We start from the raw sequence: 10,843 nt of genomic DNA on the forward strand, positions 1-10,843 counted from the left end.
ATTCACAAAAAGAAAGTGATACTTGCTACCTACGGTTTCTTTCACACATCAATCAGAAATATAAAGTTATTAGCTTTGTTGGAGCCATATGGACAATAATCTGTCATGTTTTTCTCATTTTCAAGCTCAATGTAATCATTTTTAAAAACTACTTTTTGCATTCATCCAAAACAGAAAGCAAACTCAGTTTTTCATGATGTGTTGATGCACAGCTGTGTGGTGGCTCAGGTCGAGAACAGACCCATCATGCAATAATTCAATGTTGACTGTTCTTCCCCTACAAACATTTCAAAAAGGCAATGCTTTGTCTTGCCGTGAAGATGAAAACCAAAGGACTGATGGTGGCATAGCCATTGGACACCATGATCTGGACAGAACGGCACATAGGGTCATTGTTCCACATGGTTCTTGAAAAGGAGATGACACAGTCCAAACAGTACATGAGCACAAAAATTCCCAGGAGCACCAGGATGGCCCTGGTGGCCCTCTGTTCTGGGGAGGCTTTTGGGGACAGGCTGGTGCTGTGAAGGTGGTGGCACTGCCTCTATGCCTATTCACGAGAGTCACCATGTACCCACTGGAGAGGGTCATGATCCCTATAAGGAACACATCCCGTAATGCACCCAGGACGGTAAACAAATGCCTGAGGAAGTAGCTCATGGGCAAGATAGTGCAGGAATCACTGAGGAATATAAGGCCCTCTGAGGTCACAGTGGAGTTGTCTACAGCTCAGATGGAAAAGTGGGCACTGAAGGACATATAGAAGACCCACAGGAAGAGAAGGGCTCTCACGCTGTCCTGTGAAGACTTAGGCTTGAACTTTGCCAAGCAGGAGCTTCTGGGCATGAGGGTGATGCTCTGCAGGACACTCAGCAGGCAGGTGGCAGAAATGGACAGGCCCCTCATCAACATATACAAGTAGGCAACTGATTTACATGTGACATCACCCCAAAGCCCCCCCCCCCACCCGAGATGTAAAAGTGTCTGCAGCTAAGAACCCCATGGTGAGCAGCATCAGTAGGTGGGTTAGGGCCAAGAGACTGACGATCCAGTCTGTGTTCTTGAGCCTCTTGTCACAGAGAAACTTGATGACACAGAACAGAAAGAGGATGGTGTTGGCCAAGATCCCAATTTTCACTTCAGAGTAAAAGGTGCTTCTTAAGTTAATAACACCATGCACTATTTTTTTTTTGTCATCTTTAGGAATAAGGAATCATGGAGTACATGTCTTAGGGAGAAAAGTAACAAAATGAATTATCACAAATATTAAATTTCATCCATCTCAGCCAACACTGTTGCCAGGAGGAAAATTTGTTGCCCTATCCCAATGCCTTCTTTCCCTCTAAATGAAGTTTTGCTGACACACACCCTGGAAACAGTTATTTCCTCTCTCTTTTCCCATCATTTCCCAATCATGGCTGGATTACATTTTATGCAAAGTACAAAAGGATTTCCTATGCATTAAAAATGATCACATCTGTCATATATTTCTCATTCACAAGCTCTAATGTTATAGAAAACATTTCCCTGATATAATCTTAAATTTTTCTTGGTGGATATCTGACTGCAAAGGTGGAATATGTTTCCTCACTGCAGTAAGGACTATGTACTTTTGGTCCATTGAAATTATGAAGGTTTAATTAGAAAGAAAACCCTCCTAAGCAAAGAGTCTCAATGTCTTAGGCCATGCATACTTATGTTAGCTTTCTGTTACCTTTATTCTGGTTTGTTCATGAACACATGTGATTTTGTTAATATATTCACAGAGAAAATGCTATGTATTGCAACCTCTGAAGCCTGATGGGTTGAATATACCCATATAATCTTCGATTTAAGGGTAAGAATTCAATTTTGAGAAGCCCATGAACCTGGGCTCTGGACTCATCTCATCTATAAGCTGAACAAAACCTCATCATGTCTGTACATGTCATACCATGCATGAAACAGTATGAAGCATGTTTTCCATAGAGGGAAGGCTTGCTGTGCAGTAGGATCTCTGTGGAATTCTTCAGTTTTTTAGACTTCTGCAGATCCTCATTCATAGAAATCTTTTTTTTTTAAATTGGTTGTTCAAAACATTACAAGGCTCTTGACATATCATATTTCATACATAGGCTTCAAGTGAATTATGAACTCCCATTTTTACCCCAAACACAATTGCAGAATCATATCAGTTACACATCCACATTTTTGCATAATGCCATACTAGTAACAGTTGTATTCTGCTACCTTTCCTATCCTCTACTATCCCCCCTCCCCTCCCCTCCCATCTTCACTCTCTACCCCATCTACTGTAATTCATTTCTCTCCTTGTTTATTTTCCCATTCCCCTCACAACCTCTTATATGTAGTTTTGTATAACAATGAGGGTCTCCCTCCATTTCCATGCTATTCCCCTTTTTTCTCACTTTCCCTCCCCCTTCATGTCTCTGTTTAATGTTAATCTTTTCTTCCTTCTCTTCCCCCCTGCTCTATTCTTAGTTGCTCTCATTAAATCAAAGAAGACATTTGGTATTTGTTTTTTAGGGATTGGCTAGCTTCACTAAGCATAATCTGCTCTAGTGCCATCCATTTCCCTGCAAATTCCATGATTTTGTCATTTTTTAGTGCTGCGTAATACTCCATGGTGTATAGATGCCACATTTTTTAATCCATTCATCCATTGAAGGGCATCTGGGTTGGTTCCACAGACTTGCTAATGTGAATTGTGCTGCTATGAACATTGATGTGGCAGTATCCCTGTAGTATGCTCTTTTTAGGTCTTCAGGGAATGGTCCGAGAAGGGCAATAGCTGGGTCAAATGGTGGTTCCATTCCCAGCTTTCCCAGGAATCTCCATAGTGCTTTCCAAAGTGGCCGAACCAATTTACAGTTCCACCAGCAATGTACAAGCGTACCCTTTTCCCCACAACCTCTCCAGCATTTGTTGTTGTTTGACTTCATAATGGCTGCCAATCTTACTGGCGTGAGATGGTATCTTAGGGTGGTTTTGATTTGCATTTCTCTGACTGCTAGAGATGTTGAGCATTTTTTCATGTACTTATTGATTGATTGTATGTCCTCCTCTGAGAAGTGTCTGTTTAGGTCCTTGGCCCATTTGTTGATTGGGTTATTTGTTATCTTGTTGTCTATTTTTTTTTGCCACGTGATAATTCAGAGTGTAATTACAGGTTTTGTTTAAACATTGAAAACCAGATTTGTTTATTTTTTTTAACCTTTAGCTGACATAGTATCTGAACTTAGGGAGTCTCATATTAAAATTCAATACATGTTGACATTGCTAGGTGAACACTTTAGGGGAATTAACATTTTGATTATCTCAAATTGCATAATTTCTAAGTGTGCAGAGTCTCAAAACTGTTATTTGGTCAAATGGAATCACCTGATGTAGACTCTGGCGACCACATTTAGCTATAAACATGAGAACTTCTGACCCCCAGCCCTACAGCTGTGCCCAGATTCCCCTCACCCCTCCTCTGACTACTCCTTTCACTGCCCCTTCCCAGCCTCTGTTGAGCTGCACTTCTATGAGGGCAACATATTTAGATTCCCTACATGAGTGAGGATATGTAGTAATTGACTGAAAGAAAAATTCTATAAGAAAAATTTTGGGAAAAAGTTCGTTTTTTTCTGAAATGTGGTGAACGGGCAAAAATGATAACTTTATTTTTTTACTCATTAGCATATTTTATCTCCTCCCAGGACAAGCTTGGGAAAGACACTTGAAGTATTTTACATAAGGGCACATCTGTTAGATGTGTTATGTATCACAGATGATCACAGGCACATGGCCCTGTTATTCTAGGATGTCCTTGTACATAAAACTGACGCACATCTCTTCTCATATACCTATTTATTTTAAAGTGATATATGTACTGGTGAAGATTTACAGAATGTCTTTACAATATGCATATCATCCATTGTTTCTGTGAATTGAAAAGATTTAAGAAAAACTCAGGGTTTCCAGGTATTCTCTCTCTCTCTCTCTCTCTCTCTCTCTCTCTCTCTCTCTCTGATCTGTCTATCTATCATCTATACACCTGTCTATATCTATACATATATAATCATTTATTTACAACATTCTAAAATAAAAAAAAAATAAAACAATAATGCTGAAATTACATTCTTTTATGCCATTTCTGGAAAATGGAGACTTTACTTCATTATGTTTAAATTATTTGAAAACATAGGGACACTCAAACACCTACCATTATAAAATTTATAGTAACATTTTAATCACCTGTACATCCAAGAATTAGATAAAATTATTATCAGTGTTACTTAAAAATCTATTCATGTGAAGGTAGATGTTTTGGAGAAAGCATGGATGAGAAGAAGCCATGAATGTCCAGTACCATGCAGAAATTAAAACCTCAATTCATTGTTGCTTAAAAATGACCAGAAATTCTTTTTTTTTTTGAAAGTGAAATTCCAGCATAGTACCAAGAAAAAGAAATATCCTTTCTTCAGTGCATATGAGAGTAAGTGAACACACTATCTACAAAAACTTTGCAGAAGAAGGAGAGATCATGTATTTCTAGAGTTATCTAGGTGTATTCATATTTTTTTCTGGTTCCAGGGTTTTTACCAATGGGTTTCTGATCACTGAGCAACATTTTCAGTCCACTCCACCTCCTTTTGAAATTTAGAGACAGAATTGTGCTAAGATGCTTAGGGCCTTCCTAGAATACTGAGGCTGACTTTGAAATTATGCTTCTGCCTCAACATTGCCCCTGGAATTATAGGCATGCACAACTGTGCCCAGCTTCTGTCCAAAGTTTAGATCACATACTGATGTATTTGTATATCATCTGCATCAGACATATACCTTATTTACTGAAATAATATAAAATATGTAAGTATTCTAAAGGTAAGTATACAGCTATGTCTGTGATAATATGTCCTTTATATTATAAAGCATTATGGTGATCAGGAGCCCTTCATAATACAAGCTAAAATAAATCACCAGGCATGTCCTCTCCCAGCCATCAGTCTTGCCACTCAGCACAGAGGAGTTTAGAGCCTCAGAGACAAGATGAGAACTTCTTATCCCCCTGCAATGTGTTCAAGGGGCCTCCTCAACTAAGGCACTTAACTCGGTGATGGTACTTGTAAACATACTCTTTGAAGCAAAAACATTTTTTTAAACAAGAGAAAGCCAAGTATTCTAAAAAATACTGGACAGTGCACAGAGGGGGACATAAATCACAGGGAAAGTAACATGGGTTGGGCATGGTGGTGCACATCTGTAATCCCCACACTGTGGGTGTGTGAGGCAAGAGAATTGCATTTTTGATACTAGCCTCAGCAACTTAGTGAGGACCTAAGCCTAATAGCAAGACCCTGTCTCTAAATAAAATGTTAGAAAGACTAGGGATAAGGCTCAGTATTTAAGCATCCCTGGGTTCAAACCTTGGTGCAATAATAATAATAATAATAATAATAATAATAATAATAATAACAGCAACAAAGGAGCATAATTTGTTTTGTCTTATCCATGTACTTAAACCTCCCCCTGCTCCCATCACCTACTGTATGTTAACTAAAGATGAACAATTGAGTTCCGAGAGGGGGGCTGGTTCTGGTTCATGTGAGTTTGGGACTGAGGGGAAATTGGGCAGCAAGCTGTACTTTGCATCACAGTTCTAGCTGGGAAACTATGAAGAGCACTAGGGAGGAACAGCTTGCACATCAGGGAGGGCACAACCACTACCATCCAGGTGCTATGCTGTGTGAAAAGCCACTGTGAAATGTGCAAGCTACAGGAATATGAAGGAGGAAAGCCTGTAGATTATTTGGGTAAATGAGTGATGGCAATTCCTGAAAAATCTGGTTGATTATCACCCATTGTTTCCATAAATTGGAAAGATTTCAGTAAAGCTCAAGGTTCCCATCTACAACTACACAATAACAATAGTTTGAAATCTGACTTCAGGTTCAGTATTTAAAAAGTTACTTTTATAACAGCAACAAGAAACTCCAAAGGAGCTTCATCACAGACACTAAGCTATCCTTACTGGGAAACCCAAACATACCTGCAGGAGGATTTGTTTCCCTGATGAGGTCAATAATGACATGAGCCAAGTTCAATTTGCTAAAAGAAGAAAAAAGGGAATAGTCTCATATTTGTTCTTTAACTGCATTTGCATGAAAATATGAACTTAAAAAAATAAATGTGGGCACAGACACCTGAACAGAATGAGGATCAACTTTTCCAAATATTCTCCCTAACAAAATGCATATCAAACACAACCATTATGAGGGAAATGGGGAGGAGAATTTTTAAATGAATAATAAAAAGAGACCAGATGAATGGACCATATATTCTTCCTGCTCAACAATTGAAAATTATATTCCCATATCTTTTGGAGGCAAGGAAAAGGAAACCACTATCAGGTTCACTTGTCTTTTCATGTGAAAGTGACACAGGACCACTGCCCTCTCACTCGAAATTGGGTAATGAGCAGAGCACAAAATATGAAGAGGCGCCATTCATTTTTAATTTGTGAGATTAAATGTAGGACAAGGAAGATTTCATGAGAAATTCCAACACATGGTTTGGGTAATATAACGTCATCCCTGTTACTTTCAGGTTTCTGCAAATTTACTTTTTAATTTCTGAAAATTTAGAAAATCGCATATCAAGGAGCATTCCATTTTTTCAGGAAGATGAGAGAAGCCAAGCTGAGCACACTTAATAAAAAGGAGATGGGGAACATGATTACTTCTCTGATTATTTGTATAGGACTAAATAACATAGAAAACAGGAGACAGCACAGATAGCATACACAATTTTCCAGAGAAAATTAAATGGGAACCTTAAATAAATGAAATTTCTTATGGAAAACAAGGAGTAATTTTCTAAGTCTCAAAACTAAAGAATGACATATCTTAGGAAGATTTCCTTCATTGCATCTCACAGAGCACCGTTTTCTGGTTGAGCACTGTGTTTAATGCTGGGTAGCTCTTCTAAAGCTACAAAACACTCACTAGGAGACCCAGTTTGCCCCTTCCTCCCTCATCCTAGAAACCCATGTACTCACAGCCTACATCTAGGGAAACAGAGAAGAGCTTAGCTGGGTGGATACCAGCCACTTGGTGCACCTGAGAATAACCTCCACACTTTTAAGGAAAGGGTGAACTCATCTCTCTGTAGCCTGTAATTTGAGTGTCTATAGTTAGATGATGGGATCCCACTGGGGAGCACAGGACAATGGAGTCCCCAGTTGAATGTTCCACTTGCCCCTTGATTGAATTCTGTTCTGGATAACAGCCATCTGGGGAGAGGCATGCTCAAAATTTCCTCCAAGTTCCATTAACATAAAAAAAATGTCTGTCCCAATTATGTGGAAACCCCAAGTTCTTTCACTTTCATCCAAAGTTCAAATTAGCCCATACTCATTCCACATGTCGTGATGCCTGGATTCTGGGGAGTCTTTTCGTGCCTCCTGTGGCTCTGAAGGTCCTCTCTCTACAATGTCTGATAGGCACCCTCTTCCCCCACTCCATTCTCACGTGGGTCACCTGAGTTTATACATTAATGCTCATGTGCACCAGGACTTCCATAATGAAGATTTCAGGATCCAAGCTGTGGCATCACACAAAAGTGCACGTGAAAGAAAATAGGAAAACAGAGACAGAGATGGAGGCTGTGAGCTGCAGTCATAGCAGCAGATGGAACATCTTTTACATGGGCTTTCTTTTCCACCGAGGATGTCCATGGAACAGGGCAGAGGAGAGTGTGGCTGCAGAGTCACTAATGAAGACCTCCAGAGACCAAACATAAAGCAGGTCTGATTTTATTGCACAGTTACCATGTGTGTATGTGTGTGTGTGTGTGTGTGTGTGTGTGTATATATATATATATATATATATATATATATATATATATATATATATATTCAGCCAGTAGCTTAGTAGATTATAGGCAGCCAATACACTTTCTGTCCAACTGTCCTTGCAGAGACCAATCAAGGATTGGGCCATGGAGCAAGTGCAAGTCTGAAATATATGCCCTCACACCCAAGGCTATGCCTATGGGGTAAGGGGTTTGCCCCTCACTTGCCTAGCACAGGGGAGTGGCCTGCCACTCAGATGCCCTTAACATATGCCATGTATGCAGTACTCCATTAACTTGTCCTCACATCTCCCCCCTCTGACTGTGCTGCAAGGATTTCAGCCAGCATTGCTCTTTTTCATTCCCAGGCCTTCACAGGATTACATAAGTGTCACACAACACAAGAAAATATTAACACTATTATAAACAGTAGGGCCAGGGTGATAGCATTATACAGCTTAGTTAATTTGGCTATCAGGTTTTTTCAATGTTCAGTCAATCCCTGGAGGAAAGAGGAGGTTGTCAAGATAGACACCTTCATCTCATTGGTTTTGACAATTGCTGTGGTAAGGTTATGCATGATCATAACATAGTCAGCATCCCAAGTCCCCTTAATATACTGAGAAAAATGGGAGAAGTGTAAGGTTACATTTTCAGATACAGCATATTGGGTGACACAAATAGTCTGGAATTCAGGGTCACAAGTGAGATATGCAACATAAACAGGATATCTAGTTGTTCCTGGTCGAGGTCTACCTCTTCCTGAATGACTAAAATAGCAGCTCAGGACTGTTTATTTAGGTCATTTTGAATGGCAAGGGCTTCTGCCATGGCAGTAGACACATTGTTCATAGTCTGAGCCATCTGGACACTCAAAGTGAGCAAAGCAGTGACAGTGGCTGTGGTGGCAATGTTGGCTACCAGGGCAATAATCCCAGTAATGATGAGGCTAATTGCACGCCTTGTCCAGAGCAGGATCTCCTTCAGAAGGTTCTTCATCTCCATGTCTGAAGCACCCCTCCACTCTCTGGACAGGCTCACTGGAAGCCAGATTTCTGGGGACACTCTAAGGAGAAATATAATTTTTAGTTTTCATACCAGGAGTTAGACAATTTGTAAGCCAGAAGGATCTATTGACTGCACAAGAGATCTCTGTATGATTGATATTTATGTCATCAGTATCATTGATTATTAGCATGGCAAAGGGTTGTGTAAACAAGCTTGTGCATCATGAATATGGGTGTAATTTGGCACAAGGCAAATCCATGATCAGAGTCTGGACTCACTATAGACCCATTCATTCAGCCAGCTGCTGCCCATTTGATGGAGCTAGCAGCTAGCAATATAGGTGTGATACCCATTATGCCATACTGATTTCCTGCATAACAGTTGGTAACAGCTTGTCCCATGAAGCAGGTACTGCAGTGGCCCATATGGTTTTGGGGGCACATCAGCTACATTCCAGAAAGCTGCACCCACCCAGTTGCATAGATGTTTTTCTTCCCCAGAGAAGTTCCTCTTATCAAGAAGATGAGGTATAGCAGTGACATGTTGATTCCACAGCATGCTATCATTATCTGAGGGGGGATTTCCAAAAAGGATTGTTGGACATGTTGGCCACCAGGGTTCCTTTCATTTGCCATGGGGGAGTCTATGGCTATAGTTAGCACTAACTATAACTCTAAGGTCAGTGAGAGACAGCCCAACATATGCCTGATTATAGTTATCTACAACAGTTTCATGGGCAATAGTAAAACAGAGAAGACTGCCTTGATTATATGTCTTATTATATACTATGGAGAAACAAATGGGCAGAGTTGGTGTGGAAATTCTGGCATTCCAGGGTTCGGTCACCTCCTGGATGGAGAGCTGAGGATCAACAAGGTTGGAATTATTAGAGAAGAGCTTAAGGAAAGCCCCTTCCTAATTAGTGATTGTAAAGGTAATGGCCTAGAGACCAAAGCCCAATTTACCTGATGGGAGCCTTCACCATTGGCAGTGAGCATTGCACACAGTAGGGCCACCATCATAGTAGGCTCAGGGATGGGGCTGCCATCAGGAAAATTGGCCAATCTGGTGGCTTGTTCAACAAGATCTTTAAGATCACCCAGGTTACTTTACGTGAGGTCTGTTTATGTTGTTGAGTCTTTTGCTTGTAAGGTTTTTCCTCCAGAATTAGTTCATTCAACCTCTTGGTTGGTAGCTCTGGGGGGCCCAGTGCTTGACTTTCTGGAAGACATTCAGATGGGGCGAGGCTCCTGTTAACATATACAAACCCTTGACACTTGGTTAGGAGGGGCCCTGGACCATGCCAGGCATTTGTGATGGGATCTTTCCATGAGAATATAGGTAGATGAGAGGGCCCCATGAGGGGAGCCCTACATTGATGGGCTTCTGTTTCCATAGAAATTTTTGAAATTGAAAGAAAATTTAAAGAAAATAAGGTTTTGTCCAAGGCATTGAGAGAGGGGACTTGGTATTGTTTGCCCTCTCTGGCTTGGAGCGTGGTCTGCAAGTCCACTCTATGATGTCTTGAGCCTGTGGGTTGTAGTGGATCCCAGTTAAGTGCTTTATATGCTGATCATCACCAACCACCTGAAACGTCTTGCTAGTAGAAGCTGGCCCTTTGTCAATTTTAATAGACATGGGAACATTCATAGTTCAGAACATTTTAATAAATGGGAGATGATTGTTCTGTGGTTTCTCTTGTGGAGACTGTGGCCATCACACAACATTGACAGACATCAATGATTACATGAATCTATTTCAGATTTCCAAAAGAGGGAAAATTAATGACATCTCTTTGCCATAAAGCATTCAATTTTAACCCTCAGGGATTCAGTCCAGCAGTTTGTAAAGGGCCAATGGGGAGAAAAGGTGCACATTTTTTGCAGTCTCTGACTAGCTGTCTGCAAACCTCCTTAGTCCTGCTTTTATGCAACTGCCATGGCTGAGGCGAGCAGAGAGTCTTGAGCTGCTTGTGTCCCTATATCCTATCATCTGTGTC

At 40.5% G+C, this 10,843-nt stretch overlaps 1 pseudogene; it reads right to left on the minus strand.

The window, feature by feature from the left end:
- Positions 1-277: 277 nt before the first annotated feature.
- LOC113177062 (vomeronasal type-1 receptor 90-like) lies at positions 278-8,841 on the minus strand (annotated as a pseudogene).
- Positions 8,842-10,843: the final 2,002 nt, after the last annotated feature.

This window comes from Urocitellus parryii, chromosome 7 (assembly GCF_045843805.1).
Source record: "Urocitellus parryii isolate mUroPar1 chromosome 7, mUroPar1.hap1, whole genome shotgun sequence".
NCBI lineage: Eukaryota > Metazoa > Chordata > Mammalia > Rodentia > Sciuridae > Urocitellus > Urocitellus parryii.